Raw genomic sequence first — 23,793 nt, 5'->3', positions numbered from 1 at the left:
ATTGCATACATCATGTTTCACATTTCATCCCCAACCTTCTTCAGTCTGATCTACCTTCACTTCCCTAACTACCCACCAAGCCTTTGTATTGTATGACACTGCTTTGCAGATGCTGTTCCCTCTGCCTAGGATACCATCCCTCTGCCTCATTTTTAGCCTGGAGAATATGCACTACCCTCTTAAAAATTATCTTAGGTATCACTTCATCTGTGAAGTCTCATCTGTCACTCCCACATGGAAAATAAAACTCTTTAATAGCTATAATCAGATTAGCCAGCCTCACATATTAGGCCTACTATTAGGATATTTCTGATGTTTAGCGATCTACGTGGTTTAATTTTGTTGCTGTTTATTTTATTATTTAGTCAGCCTCTAAATCTGTGTCCTTACTAAAAACTTAAGAGTTCTGCTCTTTCAAAATAGCCCAATTATGCATTAGAATTAGATTGGCTTCCTCCAATGGGAGGATATAACCATAATCAATGAGTGAGTTTTCTAAAATTGTTAAGTGTTTGGAAGGGAAGGCCCAGGAATGCAAGAAACTCTACAATGTGGGTAGAAATTCTGTGTCCTCCCAATTTTTACACTTCTCATCAAACAAATATGTAAATGAAAAGCTTATTATTATCTGTGACTCGATCCTAACCCTGTTGTACATACGAATTTTCTAGGAATATAACTACCATACTTAGAGGTTCACCAAGATTTGCTCACCATTTTGGAAAGTCAACTATAAAACTGCTCATGATAACTGATTCATTAACACAACACACTCACACTCAACAAATGTATTTACTTTGTTTTTGTAACAGAATGCCAAATATACAAAAGTGTCTCCAATATTCAGTTAAATAGTTTCTCTTAAATCCAAATTTACACATATTTAGTAGCAAGCATCTGACTACTTTATTACTTCTTTTAGTGCAGCTATAGTCAAATGTACACATATTGATATGCCTATAGTTTTCATAAGCTGCTCTCCTTTCTTTCTTTATTACAGATAGAGAAAATTTATATTAATCTTCAAAACATTACATATTTACATAGGTTATATTATCTACAAAAGTCATTTCCGAAAAGTAAAAGGGATATTACCAAATACTGCTTATAAAAAGGAGTCATTGGGTCTGACTGAGTAGAGAATTATGACTGAATATACCTAGGAACTCAAAGAAACCAATTTTTTTCTCATGTGCTGTTGCTGTTAGGCAACTACTCAATTGAATTGTTTTTCTGCTTCTCCAATAGCATTTACAACATCTTGTTATGATTTATGTGTCTATGTGTGTAGGCTGTGAGTGCATGATGTCTTACTCAGAATTATGTCCCAGACATCTAGCTAAGGGTTTGACACAGAGAAGGAGTGAAGTAGGTACCTTGAGGATGAAATAATAAATAAAAAACTTGAAGAGATATGCAGACCCTGCCTGTCATGATAGAACTCTGAATCAATTATTCAACATTTTGCCTGTACCAATATTATAAAGCTTTTTCCATTCTACCTAATGTCAGAGTCAGTTATGTCTAAACTCTCTCAATTTCCTCTTCTCCTTGTGGACCCAGACAGTACTGTGGTCACCTCTGTACCCAGCATAGAAGAAGCAGGTAATAAGTATCATTTAAATCAAATTATTCCCCAGGAATATTGCTAAAAATAATGTTTGTGTTTTCAGTACTAATAGTACTGAAATAGTACTAATAGTACTGGGTATATTATTGATTAAAAGGGCATTTTTGGATTGGTCTGGTGATCTAAACATCTTTTAAAATACTGTTTCTATAAATGTATTACAAGTTCCAAGAAAACAAGCCTTTAACATCAGCTTTTATGCTGCAAGCCAATTGTAGGTTGAGAACTTTCTATACAATGTGACTGAGCCTATGAGATCTATTAGTGTCTGTGAAAAAAAAAAAGTCATCTACTGTGAGACTGTATCTAAATATTTGATTATAAAGCATCCTGCAGGTACTATTTGGACATTTTATCTTTTAAATTTAATCCAGATGGTATTTTTCACATGAGAATAAAAAAAATAGTGGCCCTTTACAAAGAACTTGGCTTCTTGATGAAAATCTCAATAATTATTTGATTTATGCTTCCATGACTTTGTTATAGTTATTTGTCACTTAATAAAATAAATGCATTTTAGAAAATACATTAGAAAGTAAATCTGTTAAGTGACTATTCCAATTTCTGTTAATGTATTGGGGATACATTTTTACAGAGGAAAAAATGAGGACATGGGTAAAAGAAAATTATATTGCAAAACTAATAATTTTATTTTTGTATATGAGGATATAATTCTAAAAATAATAAATTTTAAAAGTTTTTTTAATACTATCCTCTATTGAAAGTAAGTCTCAAAAAAATTTTTTTTAATTTAACCTCATGCTGGTCAGAATGGCCATCATTAATAAATCAACGAACAAGTGCTGGAGAGGATTGGTGCAGCCACAGTGGAAAACAGTATGGAATTTCCTTAAAAAACTAAAAATGAAATTGCCTTTTGACCCAGCGATTCCATTGCTGGGAATATACCCAAAGAATCCTGAATCACCAATTCAAAAGAACCTATGCACCCCTATGTTCATAGCAGCGCTATTTACAATAGCCAAGTGCTGGAAACAGCCTATGTGCCCATCAGTGGATGAGTGGATCAAAAAACTGTGGTACACTTACACAGTGGAATACTATGCAGCAGAAAGAAGAAGGAACTTCTACCATTTGCAACAGCATGTATGGAACTGCAGAATATTATGCTAAGAGAAATAAGCCAGTCGGTAAAAGACAAATACCATATGATCTCATCTATAAGAGGAATCTAATGAACAAAATAAACTAATGAACCAAATAGAACCACAGGCATGGAAACAAGAAACAGACTGAAAGTGACCAGTGAAGGTGGATAATGGTGGAAAGGAGAAGGGACTAGACAAAGATCATGTATGAATGACTCATGGACATGGGCCACAGTGTGAGAATGACTGGGGGAGCAGGGGGCAGGGGGATGAGTGTAGGAGGGCAAAGGGGGGGAAACTGGGATAACTGTAATAGAATAACAAAAAATGGAAAAATAAAAATAAAATGAAAATAAAATCAACTATCATTAGAAACTAATCAGTCTCAGCCATCCTTATTCTCTGTGGTCTCTATAAGGGTAGTACTTACTAAGACTTTAGCATTCTGATAAAAGCTCACCTATCTTTTAAAAATCAGCCTCTAACTAAACTACCTTCTTATTTAAAATTCATGTTGAAAGTGTAGGGGTTAGCTCCTATTTAAAATGAAGTCCCTTACTTTTGATCTTTTCCAAGTATCCCCTGTAATAATAACTACGGTATCTTTTAATGGGAAGATATAGCTCCAAATAAATATAAAAACTGCACACATCTTTTCTTATTCTGCCTGGGATCACACTTATTAATACTTCTTAATATCATAATGGTGAAGTGGAGCCAGAATACCTGAGTGTGAGTTCAAGCTTGACTGTACCATCTATTTCCTATGTGACTTTAGACAAAAAAAGTCTTTGTACTTCACTCTTCATATCTATGTAATAAAGACTATTAGTGATAGATGCCTCATAGAGTGGTTGTGAGAATTAAAATATTTGATATTTGTAAAACACTTAAAACATCTCCTGGCAATAATAATAATAATTAATTAATCTTATTTACATAAATATATTAAAATATAACAAATACTTATAATGTTTTAATTTAAATTTTAATAAGTTATCATTATTATTGTTTTATAATAATGCCCCAATGCATAGACTGTGGTGAATTTCCATGATCCTCTTCATGAATCTGCCTTAATTAACTTATGAAGTATGACATTGTTAAATGCACTTCCATATGCAAGAGATCTCAGATTTTGAACTATGTATGTGATTCTTTAAATAGTTATTCAAGTTTTACTCTCTATAATGTAAAAAATCCTTGTGGGACAGGAACTATGTCTTCTACCTGTTTTGCATTTGTTACAGTGTAATCAAGCCATCTTCTCTTTTACATACTAATGAGTAATAAATGAATTTATGAATGAGTGGATATATGACATTAAATCAGACAGTATAGATAGGTACAGCTTAACCTACAGGAACAGGCACTCTTCCCTTAGAGACAATACAGTAGGGTTTGGCTTACCAAGGGGCCCCTGGCCTTGCACACTTGACCTGCTTAACAGCCTGGGCTTGCAGTAAAGAAGCACAAGTAGGAAATAAGCAATGAACAAAAATGGGCCACAGATCTAGATTACAAAGATATTTGTAGTAAAAGACTAAAAAATTGAAAACTATGTTGCTACATAAAGTTGATTTTATTATTTCAAGAATAACAAAGCCAAAAATTCCCACCTTAAAAATATTCTAAACTTAAAAAAGAAATTGCATACAAAGCATGTGTACTCTCCACTTCTCTGAAGCCCTTATGAAAACAGAGGCATCGTGATTGTATGCAAAATCCTCCTGACAAAGTGAAGCTCAAATAATATTTCATTCTGAGGTAAATAGAATGTCTCAACCTTATATATTTACCATCAAATGTACATGAGAAGTTGTCCTGTGAACCTTAAGGATGTTCCCTAGGAATTAGTCTCTAAAGGATAGCAGAATTCAAGGAACTAATTAATTCCTTATAATTCATGTAGAAAAAAATATATGAGGTCAGAATGAAATATATCTTGTAGGTTTCCTAAATTTTACCAGTAATTTGGTCTACTTTTATAATATATATGCATGTATGCCAATCTCTCTAAAATACCACTTCAAAATGCCAGATATAAATTCAAGAAAAAAAATCTTTCAATGTTCAACCAAGATTTTCCACAGATACACAAGCAGGTATGCAAAAAAACTGTAGAGGTATTCTTTTAAGTGGCTAAAAAATGTGCCTGAAGGCATAACCTGTCATTTCGCTTTTCTAGCAGTCTCACTTTTGTTACCATACTAGAAATTAGAAGGGTGAGTTCATGTTCACAGTTGCTCCAAGGCATCCAGAATGAAACTTTAAGAGCCAAACAGAAAGGATTGGGTAGATAATAATTTTCACTAATCCTTTCTAAATATTCAGTACACTATTCTTAAAAAGGTGAACTGTAGGATTTGGAGAACTGTGAAATTGGAAATTATTTCAAGTGATGTTTCGATTGATTCTAGAAAAACAGGAGAAAAAGAAAAGAGACACTAACATTCTCAAAGTGACACGCAAGGAAGTTATCTTCTGGAGTCAGTGTATGTTTAAGGGAGATTTGGGAACACTAACAAGAGGGAAAGGTGATGGTGAAAAGGAAGAAGAATCAAAGACAACTGCCAAGTGACTCCTTTCTCCAAGAGTCTGAAGGGAGCCAAGAAAGGCAAAAGAGGACATTATACAGAATTCTGTTGGTGATGAACAATTGGTCTAATCCTGACAGTTAGAGAGAGAGGATCATAGTATTTACTTTGGGAAGGCATATTAACTCTTTTAGGTGGAGAGGATAATTTTAATTTAGTGTGGGAAAAGTTAGTTATGCATTGGACCCTCAAATTTTCAGAAAACCCATGGACCCACACAAGTAATCACATTTTACATGCCCTACATTAAACATCATCTCCTCTAGTAGCAATCAAGACATTACACATGCACAATGTGCCAAATTACTGAACTGTTTAAGTTTTGGTTAATTTAAGAACCAAGAACTCTTTAGTCTAGATGTCTATAGATCTTATTCACATATTACAAGTGAGCTTTAGACAACTTTATATTTGTAGATACACACACAAACACATACACACACCTTTCTAAAAAGTGAGGTAAAGTAAAACTTTATTTTATATAATTCTTTTAAATGTTACCCTCTTTTTCAAAATCTTTCCTTTAAGTTTCTCAGTACTGACAAGTTAGATTTTAGATCTTAACTGGAATTTACCTATCTCTTGTCTTGTGAAATGTAATATCTCCATTGATGTTTATTAGTAAAAATACCATGAGACTTCTGCCCCACACAATACTACATATTTTAAAACAACAACAAATTCTTACTTTTCCTTTGAGCTGAGACTAAAAAATCATATGCACAGCAAAATCCAAAAACCAATCACTGCAAAAACAGAAATGTGAAATGCTATTTAAGATACTGACATTTTTGAATAACTTGATTAGAAGTCATGTTGAACCTGCATAAAATTAACCCAGGGTACATCTGTACACCCAAAATTTTCCAGTGTAATCTTGTATCTATTATTGTAATACTTGTGTAGTCACAGAGGATGTATAAATGGCATGTTTGTGCATATTGCACACTATTTTTATGAATGAATACATAAAGTGCTCATAACTTGAGAAAATGGATGGCAGTACATTATTTTGAAAATGGTCATTAAGCACTGGAAGCAAATGATGAGGCAAATGGTTGGTGCCATTCGGGACTGTATTCCCTAGTCCCATAGCCCAGTGTGCTGGAAACAGCCATGGGCTCTTTCCTTAGAGACTCTGTCTCTCTCCCAGGAGCCCTGCTACAGAATGCAGACGGTGCATCGCTTGAAGAATCAAATGCACGCATAACTGTGTTCTGAGGGCTGTTCGTAAATCAGAGACATCGCACTCCCTAAATCCGGTCCCACAAGTGTGTGCATGTGAGTGTGGCATTTACCAACAAATGAACAGAAGGCAACAGAGCTCATCTAGAAATAACATTTCCCATCCTTTCCTAAGCAGACTGCTCTGAAGCTTCTCAGGGGCTAACCCTTGAGCGCCTTCCTCTCGGGGACAGAGCCTTACATTAACACACTTCTCAGGGCTAAGTGAGCTTTGTGTGCAAGTCCACTGGGCACCATACAGCAGTTTCCAATTCCTTTGGCAACTCATTTCTGGCTAGGCTGCCCGCGATGATTCATTATTAAAGGAAGACCCCTCTGGGAAGCAGTAATGGCACCCCCACCCCCTTTCCACTTACCTAGCTCCCTCAGACCCGCTCAGCAGGCGGCACAGGCGCGGGTACGGGCACCACAAAGGGCTGTGGGATTCCCCGCTCCCTCGGGGGCTCCTCGCCCTGCGACGATCCCCTTCACCAATGATGTGTTGCTGGAAATCCCCCTCCCCTCCACGGAGAGGAGGGTCTCCCAGGCTGGCTGGAGCTGCCGGCGTCTTCCCTCCTCCCTTTACATCCCTGACTCTGGTTCACAGTATCCACTACGAAGGCTCAAAGGAGAGGCAGCGGGAGTCAGCTAATGAACCCTTAAGAAGAACGATAATCTTCATCGATCTTCACCCTCTTCCCCAGGATGGTCCCCCTCCCCCTGCTGCCACTGCCACCGCTGCCCAGCAAGAGAGCATTGGGATCGAACCGGGAAAAATCGAGCGTGGCTGAGCTCGGTGTGCCAGCCCGGAGTTACCGCTCTCTAGCGCTGCCCCCAGATGAGAGAGCGGCCGGCGGGGGCGGAGGGCGGTGGGTGCTTGGTAGGTGTGTGGCTGTGGTGGAGGCGGGGAGAGGCTGGGCACAGGAGGCTAGGCGTGGCGCTCGGGGGCGCCGGCCCTGCGTGCACACTCTCCGGCCGCCACCCCACCTAGCGCTCCGCCTCCTCCTGTGCTCAGGGCATCCACGGGCTGAAGTAGCCAATGCTTTCTTCTCCTTCTCCCCTTCCTGGGAGCTCGTGGCTCTCGAAGTGGGCGGTGGGCCTGTGTGGAGGGGCTGTGCGGCCGCCTGGGCACCGCAGCGTATGCCTGGGCTTGGCCAGGCTGCGCGGGAGCTGTGCTCTGGACCGGGACAGCGCCCCCCAGCTCAGGGCGCAGCTGCGGCAGGCACCGCCCACACCTCGACTGCGCTTCCCTCTCCTCCTGCACTCCCGATGCTCCCTGCTGCCTCGACCAGGTTCCACACCCACCTGCTTCCCCTCTTGGCTCTCCCTCCGCAGGCAACCCACCAGGTGCCGGTCACAAGGCGGCCAGGAAAGCAGGGGGCGCCCCGCCGAGACGCGCTCCGGCGGCTTCGCAGGATTGCCAGGGCTCTTCTGCTTCCAGCGATGGGCTCTCCAGCGTCAGCCCCGTCAAGACCCCGACACAAGGCCCACTGCTAGACCCAGGAATTGCGGTGAGAAGAGATTGCTCCTGAGCGATTGGGCCCGGAGGAGGAGAGCAGGGGAAACTAGGAACGCAGAGAGGACCAGACTCCTTCAAGCACCTCTAGCTCCCAGCAGGGGTGTCGCCAGCCCCAGTAACCCAGCTTTCCTGGATCTACGAGAAAAGCCGGGTCGTGGCAGCCTTAACTCTTGCTTCCCACGGGGGCGCTATTCATACTCAGGCTTTCTTTGCTTTGCCCGCTCTCCCTGCCACCTGGAGAATTGTGCCAAGTTCCTCGCTGGTGCGGCCTCCCATGGACACCCAGACCTTTCCCTACCTTTAGAGCCGGTAAACACAGGGTGAACTTGAAATAATAACATCATTGGGCTCTCCAGATTCCTGCCCGTGTGCTGCCTAAAAGGTATGAGACAGAGATAGCCGCCACAGCTTTCAGGAAAACAAAGTAACTTGAAACACCCTTTTAAAAAGAACATAGGCCATGATAATGTATTTAAAGCTGGGGCTCCCTTTCGAGTTTCTTTAGGCCAAGAAAGATGGCTATTGAAAAAGGTCTAAATACACTCAAGTTTAAATATATTTTATTTAATCCCTGCTTCTATTTCAGCCCTAACGTGCCCTGGAAAGCACTATTATGAACGGTTCTCAACACCTTGGCTTCCTGCTTCCCCATGGGCCTTACCTTGTGCTGGGTGATCTTTTCAGGTACCAGAGTTGGGCGGGATGTTTAGTTTAGTTGTCCACTCCAATGCCACCGGCCTCCGGCATCCAGGACCTACCCTGGTCCTCTGCTCTCCTTGGGGCTTCTCCAGCTTGAATACTAAAAGGAAGATGATTACTCCCAGATTCCCAGACCTTTATCACCACCCCTGACCTGTTTCCAAGCTCCAGCTCCACAGTTCCAGGGACCTGCAGGATGTCCCCTCCTGCAACTCGTCTTTCCACCCTCCCATACACTACACATACTTCCTGCAGATTACTCTCCCCTGACCACAACTCTCACCATATCATTTCTCTGTTCACAGACGTTTGCCAGCTTCCTATTCCCTACCAGCAATGCCTGCACACTTGCTGAAGCCTCTCCTGGAAAGCTCTTTTCCAGGTCCCACCTGCAAATCATTGCAGCACTTTCAGGCCCACTTCAGACTCAGTCTCAGTCACCCCTCCTCTTGGACCTCTGTAGCACATTGTGGAAACTATCTTTTTAAAGACCTATCACCTGCTTCCTACAGAATATAATCTTTCTTTGTAAATGTCTCACAGCTTTAAATGAAGTCCTCCAGGACGGATTCCATATCACTTTGTTTGCATTCCTTACCTCTAACCCAGAGCCACACATGTTAGAAGGTACCTATTCAAACAACAAACTTTTCTCAGACACTTGATGTTATTAAATGAGTGGAATGTACAAAATAGTTAAAGTCTAGAAAGAGTACTTAAGGTTAATTTCAAATATGCCTAAATTTAAGTGGTGTGATCTTTCACTAATTTTATGGGTGGTGAAATCCCCTCTCTTTACTAGCCCTACATTATTACTGATCACCTTATTGAGAATTTAATTATTTGACAAGTATTTGTTTAAAAAAATTTACCTTAAATTTCCATTAGCATTTGGAAATCTGAATCCATTTTCCCAGGAAGTGGACATTAGTCAAGAGAGCAAATTATCTATTGGCTAAAAGACATTGCTGCTATCTCCAGATCTGGGAGGTAGGGTACAAAAAGTAATTATTCATATCACCTGAATGTGTCTGCAAGCGTGCAATGATATGGAAAAACAGCCTTTGGAAATAAAATTTAATTCCATTTACTGAATTACTTATAGCCCAAATGGGTTACAGAGAATAATCCTTAGTATACAACTTGTTTGAAACAGCTGAGCTCTCCATATGCACAGCTTGAATTCCAGATAGCTTCAAAGACTTTTGTGTTGATTATCAGCATGTGGTTCCACTGCTTTTGTATATATAATTTTGTATTTTTTCAGTTGTTCTCCAAAGGAAAAATTAAAATGATGTAGCTGAAAAGACAGACATGTTTTTGCATTGCTCCTTTAAGCCATCTTTTTTTAACATTTATTGATATTTATGGAAATGTTCCTTTTGCTTGTATTTCAACTGCCCAGATTTGCCTTTAGATTTGATGAAATTATATTAATATAAAGGGGAGAAATGTCTTCTTAGTATATCAAAATGCTTCACTCATAATGCTTGGTAAAGTATATAAATTTAATACAAGTTTAACCTGAAATATCTTATGCATATCAGTAGATATAATTTAGATGAAGAATGTGTTCCTCATACGTCAAAATGCTGGTGTGTTGGAATATATGTGGATATATATACACAACATCAAGCATAATAGGTTTTTGGATTTTTTTGTTGAATAAAGTATTTGAAAAATAGTATATTCTGAATAACATTGTTACTAACTATGCTTTAACTTATCAGTTTGGAATTTTCACTGGCAAGCTGACTTGCAGAGAGCTCCTGTATAGATTGAAACAAAGTAGTAAAGGCAGGGGGATGAATATATATTAAATGTTAAAAACATAAGGGTAAGAATTTACAAGATTTTGGAGACTCAAAAATTAGAATTGGATTTGAATACTTTTAAAAGTCAAATGGAAAGGAAGGTATGATATATTAAGTAAAACCACACAAAAACAAAAGCCAGTTTTAAAAGGATTATTTAAGACTGCCTGGAGGACACTGGTGGGAGTAGGGTATTGGGATCAGAGTGTGGTGGTGGGCCAAAAGTGGTGGGGTTTTCCACAAGCAGTGATAGGTGGAAAGCGCAGGCATCATCTGTTGGGTAGACTTCCTGCCAGTTGGAGTCTCAGAGCCAAGACCCGCTCAGCCCGAGTCATCATGACCAGGGCCATAGGAAGGGCATGAACCCCTGCAACAAGCTGGCCTGGCAGGAGCTAGACCTGAACCTCAGCAACCTGAATGAGGTCCCAGTCAAGGATCTGGCTGCCCTCCCAAAGGCCACCATACTGGAACTGCCCTGCCATAAACTGACTACTTCACTGTCTAATTTCTTTGACCTTGCATGCCTGGTACAACTAGACTAGACTAAAACAAACTGTAGCAACTGTCACGACCTTAGCCATCTGGTCAACCTCTAGAACCCGAATGTACTAAACAGCAGGCTGGTCACCTGCCTGGCAGTTTTGCTCAGGTCAAGAGCTTGAAGTGGCTGGACTGAAAGGCAACCTCCTGGATCCTGTCCTGACCAAAGTGGCAGGGGATTGGATGAGAAGCAGGGTCCAAAGTATGATGACAGCAGTTACAGCACAGGAAGGCTGCACAGGCCGATCTGAGCCGCCAAGGCCACAGGGGCTAAATTAGAACCAGAGGAGGAGAAGAAGCAGGCCCAAGCAGTGAGCCCAGGAGGCTGGGAAGCAGGAACTGTGCATGCAGGAGCAGGCAGAGAGATGAGTATAGTGCCCTCAAAGCATCCAAGCAGGAGTGGAAAAGAAACCTATGAAGGAAACACATCAGGCCTAGCAATCAAAAACCAGGTCTGAGCTCTCAAAACACATGTGGTCCTGGGCTGTACTGAAGCTGCTGCTGTGTGCCTGGTGGGCTGGTGGCATGCCAGGTGACAGAGAAGCAGCAGCCCCTCTGCACCAGTATGATCACCATCTATGACAATGCAGCCGGGTCTGCGCAGCCATTACATCCTCCAGCAGGAGACAGATTCTCAGTAGTGAGCTAGTCCTTAACACCTGCTGCCTCTCAGCCTTGGAGCTTGAATTCCTATGGAACTGGGTTCTGCTGGACACAACCTCTTCTTACTTGCAATCGCAAATGGCTGCTGATGGGTACTTGAGACCTCCTCTTGATAGGATTTCTTTGTTCCTTAGTCAGGGTTTCCTGGTGGCATAAGAAGTGGGAGGTGGGGAAAGGAAAAAAAAAATGCATGTCTAAAGGAATAGGCTTGAGGGTGGGGAGAGGAGAACATATAGCCTTTTCTAGTTGTTCTACAAAACTGTAAAGGCAAGGCTCATGTCTACTAAATGGTCTGCTGTCACTACATTTATACTTTTGTATGTCACAGACCTTTTCTTTCATTCCTACTTGGGTATCTGGGGCAGATCAGGAGGCAGTGTGCTATTGAGGACTAGGGGAACACCATACTGAGCAAATCTAGTCTAAATGGGAGACATTTAGACATTTAATGACATACAAAACCTCAAAAAAAGACTTCAAGACTATCAAATCCAATAGAACATCTGCTGATGAAGGAATTGAGGCATTCTGTGACTTGCTTATGGTTTCCCAGCTAGTTTAAGAAAGCTGAACTCCCACTCTCATATTGTTTCTTTCCTTTCCATCATTTTGCTTTCTTTGTAATGCCCTGAGAGAGTAGAACACACACCAGAATTGAGTATCTCTCAGCCAGGGTATGGAATCCTTCATGAAGACAGATTCATGGCCCACATACAGAAATATCATAGCCATGAGGGTGTTGGGCAGCTTCTGTGGAGTCCTGCTCCAGCTTATGTGGCTTCATAAAATGGGAACGGTCCAAACTCCTTGCCTTAAGTCCCCAACTTCCAATAAACAAGGTGAACCCTTGCAAAGCCACACTGTTACAGCTCTGTTAGTAGTTGGTGTGATCTCAGAGGCAACCTGAAAACTCAAGCATCATAGAGACTGAGGTGTAGAACTGTGATTCTAGACCTAGAACTATACCTATGGAGGGAAGGGAATCAAGGAGCAGCATGGCATATAAAAGTGGTCAGGAACTGTCATGACTGGTGCAAATGAAGACAGGATTGCCATTCTTTTGACTGCCAGAGTAAGCATTTTCTTGCTCAGTGGCCTCCTTTGCCTCATCTTTCAACAACAGCTGGATGAAGGGGTCAGAAATGGCAATGCAATGCTGCTAATTCACTGGTCTTCTGATTGCAAGCTCCTTGCCTCTCTCACATGCAGAGCAAGAACCTGTTATGGTTCCAAGATAAAAAGAAGGGGTCCAGCTTTATAGCCAAAATGACTTTTATCCCCCCAAAGATTGGTCTGCTGCATAGGCCCATACCTTACTTGGAATCACTGCACATTCCTTTAGCCTTCCTCCAAGCTCCAGAGCGATTGGTGCAAATGCTTTATTGAAACTAAACATATAGTACAATAAATGAGATTGAGAAAATACAGAAGCTGACCAAGTGATCAGACCCCTGTTCCCAGGCTGGCCAAGGCAGTCTCAGTGAGACAAAGGAAGGCTAGAACACACCCAGCCTGGCAAGGCCAAGCTACCAAGGGCAGTTTACTCATGATCTTAAGATTTAATGCTGAGCTTCTTTTGGATTTTTACAACTATTAAATACATGGCTGAGTGGTCAAATAAATTATTCAAATCCCATTAATGGGAAAAATATACATGAACAAGCTAAAGGACTAATCTTCAGGAGTTGGAAGACAGGTTTTGTTTTATTTGGTATAACCTGATTATACAAAAAGGTGGGTAAATATTAATCTTTTTAAGTATCAGCACCATGAAGATACTACATTTTAAATCTTAAAGTATATATAACCAGACTATACTTCTTGACTTCCAGCCAAGATGGAGGCATAGGTAGACATACTGCATCTCCCTCCACGATTAAGAAAGAATACAACTACTCTAAACTAGAGACAACCAGAAGTTCCAGAAAACTGAGCTACATGGAAGTTCAACAAACGAAGATACAAAGAAGAAATATTCATCCAGACAGGTAAGGCGGGTGGAGCCGAGGCAGAAAGGAAATGGTGTAGTGGCAGCAATGGCGGCAGCCACAGTGGCAGGCTGTCGGAAATCATAGTAACACATTTTTTAAAAGTAGGGAGGGACACCTGAGGAGCACTCCTAGCACCAGACTAGACTGTGCAACTCACAATTCCAGCACCAGGGAAAATAAAGCCTCATTGCTCCTGACTGTGAAGAACAATGAAGATTGGGGTGGAAGAAGAAATTGCCAGTCTCTCAGCAGAATCCACTTGTTTAGAGGGCCACACAGTCCTAGAACATCCACAAACCCACCCATCCACCCTGGGAACCACAGCCAGAGCAACAGCAAGAGAGGTGCCAGTCTCATACAGGAAGTGGAAGAAGTGCCTGGAAAAGGGACGAGTCCTGCGCAAGCAGCATTGTTCCCTCTCAGACTCCTCCACTACATACAGCACCACAATGTGGTGAAACAGATCACCCCACACTGACAAATACCTAAGGCCCCACCCTTTATAATGTAACAGGTACGACAACTCTACCTAAGACACAGAGCCAAACACAAGAGCTTGTCAAGTTGAGGAGACAGAGAAATATGGCCCTAAAGAGGGAACAGATCAAGGTTCCAATGGGAGAACTAAGTGACGAGGAGATAGCCAACCGAACAGATACAGAGTTCAAAACACTGGCGATAAAGATGCTCACAGACTTGAAAGATATGCTTAAGTACGGAAAACACAGAAGGGAAGAAGTGGAGGCTAAGCCAAGTGAACTGAAGGGAAATCCACACAAAACCAATGGTGAAGGGAAGGAAACGAGGGTTCAAATCAATGATTTGGAACATAAAGAAGAAATAAACATTCACCCAGAAAATAAAGAAGAAATAAGAACTGAAAAAAAATTAGGAGAGGCGTAGGAACCTCTGGGATAAGTTTAAACATGCCAACATCTGCTCATAGAGGTTCCAGAAGAAGAGGAAGAGCAAGAAATTCAAAACTTATTTGAAAAAATAATGAAGAAAAACTTTCCAAATTTGGGGAAGGAAATAGATATACAAGTCCAGGAAGCCCAGAGAGTTCCAAACAAGCAAGACCCAAAGAAGACCACACCAAGACAAATCATAATTAAAATGCCAAAGATCAAGATAAAGAGAAAATCTTAAAAGCAGCAAGAGAAAATCAGAGAGTTGCCTACAAAGTGTTGCCTATAAAAATATCTGCTGATTTCTCAAAAGAAAATTTGCAGGCAAGAAGTATTCAAAAGGACCTACAACCAAGATTACTCTACCCAGCAAAGCTATCATTTAGAATAGAAGGGCAGATAAAGTACTTCCTAGACAAGGTAAAGCTAAAGGAGTTCATCATCACCAAGCCAATATTATATGAAATTTTAAAGGGATTTATTTAAGACAAAAAGATCGAAACTATGAACATTATAATGGCAACAAACTCACATCAACAACAGAATCTAAAAAGTAAAAACAAAAACTAAGTAAACAACCAGAATAGGAACAGAATCATAGGTATGGGGATCATTTGGAGGGTTATCAGCTGGGAGGGGGAAGGAGGAGAAATGGGAAATGATGCAGAGATTAAGAAGCATAATTGGTAGGTACAAAATAGGGGAAGTTAAGGATAACATAGGAAAGGATGAAGCCAAAGAACTTATATGCACAACCCATGGACATGAACTAAGGGGAGGGGTGAGATTGCTGAAGAGAAGGTGGTACTGTGTGGAGGGGAGCAAAGGGAAAAGAAATTGGGACAACTCTAACAACATAATCGATAAAATATACTTCAAAACAAAAAGACTATACTTCTTTTTATAGGAGCAAACACTGGTGATTATCATCATACAAGAGAGCAGCTACTAAAGGGTAATTAGAAACTACCACATTCTTAGAGCAACTCACAGAATCTTAGCAGTCACTGACCTCCTACATTCGCACATTGCAGTGAAGGCCTGGAAAAGAGCTGCCTGTGTGTTCTTCATTGAGAAGATAAGTAATATATTTTTAATTCAGTGGAGACAGATTTGGCTGTCCTTTGAAGATTTAAAGAAAGAGATAAACTCCAGACAGACTTTTTTTTAAACAGTTATTTCACTGAGAATGAACTTTTCGAAAAATGCCAAGTGCTTAAGCACATTTTTTCTGCCACATAGTAGCACAAGTTTGAGTACTGTGTTTGAACCCATACCTCAAGATACTTCCAGACATCATTAGTTTCTAAGCAGCCTAGTTTGTTCTTAGGATTCCATGATGTTTAGGGTGAGAGGTTCTGGAGCCAGTTAACTAGAAATTTCAAAAATATGCTAGGTAAAAACATATTTATCTACATTATTCTAGGACATGGAGGAAAAAAAATGGGATCCCTAGTTAGATTTGAGTCCTCTCTCTGTGATGTATTTGTGTTGTGTAATAACAGGTAAATTTTACCAAAGCATTACATGTCAAGCAGTGGGCTAAATTTTTTTTACAGGTATTGATTAATTTAATCCCTATAATGGTTATTTGAGATAGATACTATAGATGTTATTCCAGCTAATAAAGAAAGTAGTAGAACTAGAAAGAATTTAAATTATCCATTATTAAATTTAATTTTAAATTATTGACAGAATTGGAATTTGACATTGGCAGTGTGACCTTAAAATTTAAGGCTAGATTTCCTCTACTCACCTCATACTGATAACATGTTTCTTCTTGTTTCACTCAGTTGTCTCAAGTTCATGTAGGGAAATATTGAGTAAAATATTATTTTTTACTTTCAGCCAAAATGGAGGCTTAGACAGACATGCTGTGTCTCCCTCCACAACTAAGAATGAATACAACTGCCTCAAAAGTAGAGACAACCAGAAGTTCCAGAAATCGAGCTGCATGGAAGTCCAACAAACAAATATATAAAGAAGAAATACTCATCCAGACAGGTAGGAGGGGCGGAGCCAGGGCAGAGAGGATGCAGTGTGGTGACGGCAGCAGCTGCGGCAGTGGCAGGCCAGTGGAAAGTGCAGTCACACATTTTAAAAAGTAGGGAGGGACACCTGGGGAGCACTCCCAACACCAGACCAGATCACGCAGCTCACGGTTCCAGGGCCAGGAAAAATAAAGCCTCATTGTTTCTGACTGTGCAAACAAGTGGGGGTTGGGGCAGAGGAAGGAACTGCTGGTCTCTTAGTAGAGTCTGCTTGTTTAAAGGGCCCCCAGGGTCCTAGAACATTCAAAGATCCACCCACTCTGGGAATGACAGCCAGGGCAACAGATAGAGAGGCGCCAGTCCCATACAGAAGTGGGAGAAATTCCTGGAAAAGGGGCAAGTGCTGAGCAAGTGACGTTGTTTCCTCTCAGGCCCCTCCCTCACATCCGTGCCACAATGTGGGGAAACAGGTCATTTATACTGATGAATACCTAAGGTTCCACCCCTTACAATGTAACAGGTATGACAGGTCTACCTAAGACACAGAGGCAAACAAACACAGGAGCCTGTCAAGAAGGGGACACTAAGAAGTATGGCCCAAAAGAGGGAACGGATCAAGGTTCCAGTGGGAGAACTAAGCCACAAGGAGATAGCCAACCAAACATATGCAGAGTTCAAAACACTGGCGATAAAGGTGCTCACAGGCTTGACAGATATGCTTAAGTGTGGCAAACGCATAGAGAAGAAGTGAAGGCTATGCTAAATGAAATGAAGGCAAATGCACCCACACAAAACCAATGGTGAAGAGAAGGAAACCGGGTTCAAATCAATGATTTGGAATATAAGGAAGGAAAAAAAAAACAACAGTCAACCAGTACAGAATGAAGAAACAAGGATTGAAAAAAAATGAGGAGAGGCTTAGGAACCTCTGGAACAACTTTAAACATACCAACATCCAAATCATAGGGGTACCAGAAGGAGAAGAGGAAGAGCAAGTTATTGAAAACTTAAATGAGAAATTAATAAAGGAAAACTTCCCAAATTTGGAGAAAGAAATGGACATACAAGTCCAGGAAGCACGGAGAGTTTCAAACAAGCTAGACCCAAGGAGAACCACACCAAGGCACATCATAATTAAAATGCCAAGGGTTCAAGATAAAGAGAGAATCATAAAGCAGCAAGAGAAAAGCAGAGAGTTATTTACAAAGGGGTGCCTACAAGACTATCAGCTGATTTCTCAAAAGAAACTTTGCAGGAAAGAAGGGACTGGCAAGAAGTATTCAATGTGATGAAAAGCAAGGACCTACAACTGAGATTACTCTATCCAGCAAAGCTATCATTTAGAATGGGAGGGCAGATGAAGTGCTTCCCAGACAAGGTAAAACTAAAGGAGTTCATCATCCCCGAGTTATTATTATATGAAATTTCAAAGGGTCTTACTTAAGAAAAAGATCAAAACTATGGACATTAAAATGATGACGAACTCACAACTATCAACAGTTGAATCTAAAATATAAAAACAAAATCCAACTAAGCAAACCAGAATAGGAGCAGAATCATAGGTATGAGGATGATTTGTAGGGTAATCAGCTTGGATTGGGAAGGGGGGAAATGCTGCATGGATTAAGAAGCATAATCGGTTGGTACAAAATAGATAGAGGGAAGTTAAGAATAATATAGGAGTCCTGGCTGCTGTGGCTCAGTGGATTGAACATTGGCCTGCAAGTCAAGTGTCGCTGGTTCGATTCCCAGTCAGGGCACATAACAAGGTTACACGTCAGGTCCCCAGTTGGGGGCGTGAGTGAGAGGCAACCACACAGAGATGTTTCTCTCACTCTCTTTCTTCTTTCCCTGCTCTCTAAAAATAAATAAATAAGCAAACAAACAAATAAATAAATTATTAAAAAAATAATAATAATATAGGAAAAGGTGAAGCCAAAGAACTTATATGCACAACCCATGGACATGAACTAAGGGGGGTGGGATTGCTGGAGGGGAGGGGGTGCTGGGCAGAGGGGAGCAAATGGGAGAAATATTGGGACTACTATAACAATATAATCAATAAAATATACTTTCACCCTGGCTAGTGTGGCTCAGTGGATTGAGCGTCGGCCTGCGAACCAAGTGTCGCTGGTTCAATTCCCAGTCAGGGCACATAACTAGGTTGCATGTCAGGTCCCCAGTTGGGGGCGCGAGTGAGAGGCAACCACACAGTAATGTTTCTCTCCCTCTCTTTCTCCTTTCCTCTCTCTCTAAAAATAAGTAAATAAATAAACAAACAAATTATTAAAAATATATATATACTTTAAAAAATATATACTATTTTTAATTTTTAGGATGGAAATCTACTACAGATAAATGTGGGACTTACCAAAGATAAGCTACAAAAAATAAAAATAAGAAATGAAATTTAAAAAAAGAAAGAAAGAAAGGAAAAGAAAAAGAAACAAAAAATGAATTTGTTGCTGGTCCTAAAGAAGGATGGAGGTAAGACAGGACCTTTTGTTTTCCAGCTGGTAGATCAACACTGATCCACCCATGCCGCTCACCAGTTGTCTACATGACATTTGACTTGACAAATCTGGGCACATTTGGGATGAAGCATTTGACTATGGCCTAGGAAGAAGACTTTCTAGTACATAGGGAAGGTACCTGTGTAGACATGATCCAACCAGAAGGACTAAACATACCACTAGCACGGTAGATCAGAAAGTTCTGGGGCTCTCAGAATAGACACGTCCTGGGGATCTTAGAATAATCTGGGATTTGGATAAGTAGGAAATGGACAATCTCCTACAGTAGAGAAAATGCAACCAGTTTCAAGTGACGGAGCCCTCTTTGCAAATAGGAGAGCATTATTCTCAGCCCCATATTTCACTTCATTATAAGCGAAAAGTGGATATAATGATATAACATGTTCCTCCTGGCCGGGCGTGACCGTGCCTGTCAGAAGCCAAGATCAGGGCCACAGGATGCAAAATTAAATTAGTTACCCACAGTCTTTTCTGAGAAATTTCCAAGTGGACCTAAGACTCAGCAAAGCAATTGGGTTTAAATTGTGACAGATACTCTAACAGGGCCTTTGTTCCCTTCTGAGAACAAACCCTGAGCTGACAATGTACTCAAGGTAGACATACTTCAGAAGGGCCATTAGTTCTGAGAATGATGACAAAATAATGCTGCCTTCTTTCTTGGTCTTCCTTGTAGTTGGCACTCTTGCGACTTCAAAACCTTCTTTGCAATATCAACTGAGAATATGGATCATCACTAGGATCTGTAATGTCATAGTTACTGTTTCTAACTACTAATTGAAGTTGTGATTTAATTTTTTCTGAATTAAATATATTATGGTAATAAACATAAAATTGGAGCTTTTTAAAAGTACTCTAGCATTGTATAGTCCTTAAATTTATATCAAGAACTTACTATAGTAATTATTGAAAAGCATTTAATATTAAAAATGACTGGATGTGAGTACAGTCAAAATTGAAAAACACAAATGAGAAGGTATACAAACTCACAAATCAACACATTTTACTTATTTTTGAAATGAAAGAATGCTGTTTTTCTTTTTCAATAACCCCAACTTTTAGGTTGCTTCATTACTACTAACAAATTTTCAGTTTATAGAAATTGAATATGTATGCTAATTATGACATTCAATATTTTGCTTTATATAATGTGTATTATATCATATATTATTTGACATAAAATATTTTCAATGTGCATTTTAGGTGTTATGTTTATTATTTATTTTTAATAAAACATTTCATTTTAATAAAAAGTCAACAAACACAGGTGTGTATTTAGAACACAAGAGCAGGTGATTTTAACTGGAACTTATAATACAAAAATGGAATTTTTGAAATGACTATTTCTTACTCCCCCAACTTCTACCTTATGCATAGCTATCCCAGACCCAACCAGATTTTAGAATCTGTCGTATTTTACATTTGATTTAGCAAGTCACATCGTTCACAGCAATAACCAGATATGGAAAAAAGGAATCAAATATACAAAGTTGCTTGTTAAATGAGTGCAATTATCATAAAAGCCATCTAATTGAACTTTCTGTTCCTGCGATCAAAGAAGTCCTCAAGCTGTCCCGGCAATCGATCAGGTCATGTGGCACTGTGTTGACAGAGATGTCTGAGTCGCTAAAGAGGCCAATCTTCATGAGCTTTAAGTTAATCTGACTCATGCTGTCATGTTTCTTTCCACCACATAAGAAAGTGAGTTCAATAGAAAACTGACCTCTCCTAAGAATAGCAACAAAATTCAAAACCACATCCCTTCTGTGGTTGATGATAATTGCAGTAAGGGCTTCAGATCTCACTTGCATTAGAATGTTCCCTCTTTTACTACTCCTATTTACCTTCAAAACCAGCTTCTGAAATTAGCTGTGGGTATGCATCACTGGCACCAGAAAGATTAGCTAGTTATATAGTACACACAAAGAAAGTGGAATTCTCTTCTACTGTCTTTAAGTGACCAAAGGCAACAATGTGACAACTGCTTTTAATAACAATTGGCAGAAAAGAAATCTAATGTAAACCCATCATATTCTCTATCATAAATTGCATTATTTTAAAACATTTCTTGTATTCCTATGAGACCTCTTTAAAATTCAGCGTTTTACACATAGTTTCTTTCAAAATTTGAAGGGCACCATATAGAATATCATGAAATTCTTGGTTAGAGAAGAATGTATTCCTATATAATTCATAAAATGAAATTTACCTATTAAGAACTACAAGCTCAAGAGTTTCCAGGCACAAGATTTATAACAGTGTCAGCTTATTTGTTTATGTAATTTTTTATATCACTGTGGCTATTACCAATAGTTACAAAACTGGAAACTAATGCAAAAAAAAGTTAATGACAACAACAACAAAATGGAGCAGCTAAATTAACTTAGCAAACGTGGAGGGAAGAAGAAACACTTTCCTGACTCTACAAATTCTCCAGTTTATTCCTTGAAGCAGGACATTTGCCTGCCCATGGACAATGTCACTGCTTGGCTTGCCGAGCTATAAAATACTCCTGGCATCCTTTTTTTTAAATGTGGCTCTTGACATTTAAGTGACTGTTAAGATTTGACCAGGAAAATTACACTTGATTCTGTACACTTTTTCACCAGAAGAATGGCCAGATTAGAGGAAATTTGGAAAAGATTAACACAAATGATTAAAGGGGAAGGTAGGCAGAAAAGCATTGAAATTATAGAACTAGAGTAATAATGAGGAAACAAAGTTACAGAAATCTTATGCCGAAAGAATGATAACATAAATATGACTGGAGGTAACATTATATTCAGTGATTTAAATACAGTAAGAGTGAAGTTAAATATAATCAAGTGTTCTATTTTTAAAACATCCATTTTATAAGATATGAAAGTCCTTTTTAAAGCAGCAAGTGTAGTAAGCCCCTCTGCAAAATAAGACAAAACAAAAGACTTAGGCTTAAAGAGTATAACTTACTCATAATAAAGAGCTACTTCTCTTATACTCTCAAGAATAGTGTGCATTAGAACTTGTTTCCTGGTAATACTTGCTAATGTAATGAGCACCTAAGAAATGTGACATTGTATTTAATCATTTCAATAATAAGGTACATTATATAATACATCTTGGCCCCTCATTTTATGTTGAAAATGTAGTTACATCTAGTCAGAAATATTAATGTTATGAAATACTTGGACTGCCTATTGCTATATCCTTAAGTTATTTATGATTTAGAGAATTAAAATTCTAATAAGCCCTATGTCTAAATGAAAATTTACCTGTCTCAGTAAATGATTTCTGTACAAAGTCATGAATTTTTTCCTTTAGAATTTGCAGATTTAGCAAGGTTTTAGTGTACCTATTTGATATTCTTTTCCTATTTCCTTCACACTATCACACTTTTTCAACAATTTTATATTCATCACAAATAGAGTGACAGTTTTAGTAGATAAAAAAAAATGCAATTATTTCCACCACAAGTTGGGTTTCCCCTTAGAAACTTGCATGGAAAAAATAAAATTAGGAAAGCCGGAATCAGGGTCGACCACACCCGCCTCCCTGATGCTCCTGCCTTTTTCTCCCTTGGTGACCAGCGCTGCCACTAGGACTTGAATCTACATCAGCGGTTCTCAACCTATGGGTCGCAACCCCTTTGGGGGTCGAATGACCCTTTCACAGGGGTTGCCTAAGACCATCAGAAAACACATATATAATTACATAATGTTTTTGTGATTAATCACTATGCTTTAATTATGTTCAATTTGTAACAATGAAAATACATCCTGCATGTCAGATAATTTACACTACGATTCATAACAGTAGCAAAATTACAGTTATGAAGCAGCAACAAAAATAATTTTATGGTTGGGAGTCACCACAACATGAGGAACTGTATTAAAGGGTCCCGGCATTAGGAAGGTTGAGAACCAATGATCTACGTGCAGATGACTCCCAAAGCCATATTTTTTAACTCCTGATAATTGCGATTAGTGTTACATTTCCAGCTCTCTCCTAGATCTTTCCATTTGGATATTCTTTCATCACCTTAAATTAATTCATCTGAAACCATTTCTCTCCCTGATCACTTTGCCTTTTAACAGAACCACCATTCTTTCCATTGTCCTGCATCAAAGTCTTGGCAGCCATCTTAACTCATTGCTAGGCTCCTCCCACATTCAGTTACTTATCAAGTCTTGCTGACTTTTCTTTTATAATGTCTCCTAACCCAATCTTGTGAGCACATACACACATACATACACACACTGCTTCATACTTTGCCTAATTCCCATAGTTCCCTCCAGTGTGAATTTTCTCAAACCCATGTTCACCTTCCCAAAACATTACTATCATCCCATCACACCTGGATTTTAAAAATGATTCCCTTCTGCCTATAGAATAAGTCTCTAACCTCTTAGCCTGAGGTTCAAATCTTTCCATGGTTGAATCTTCCCTATATTTTCACCCTCGTTCTTCACACATTTTCCTGTAATCACCATCCCTCAGAGAGACTTGGTTTTTCTCACATCCACTTTCAACCACACCATGTTCTTGGCTTGAAATATCCTTTCCTTCCTTCTCCATCAATCTGAATTCTGAGAAATCCC

General features: G+C 39.6%; 1 protein-coding gene across 1 annotated transcript in view; it reads right to left on the bottom strand.

The window, feature by feature from the left end:
- Positions 1-7,390, bottom strand: part of LOC150004494 (potassium voltage-gated channel subfamily B member 2-like) — a 38,625-nt gene extending 31,235 nt beyond the window's left edge. The window contains exon 1 of the mRNA XM_090283721.1: positions 6,938-7,390. The gene's annotated coding sequence lies outside the window, so the exon portion shown is untranslated. The remainder of the gene's footprint in view (positions 1-6,937) is intronic.
- Between the last annotated feature and the right edge of the window lie 16,403 nt (positions 7,391-23,793).

Source organism: Furipterus horrens, unplaced genomic scaffold, assembly GCF_987537825.1.
Source record: "Furipterus horrens unplaced genomic scaffold, mFurHor1.1.pri manual_scaffold_7, whole genome shotgun sequence".
In the NCBI taxonomy this organism is placed as follows: domain Eukaryota; kingdom Metazoa; phylum Chordata; class Mammalia; order Chiroptera; family Furipteridae; genus Furipterus; species Furipterus horrens.
This window is presented reverse-complemented; position numbering and strand designations above follow the sequence as displayed.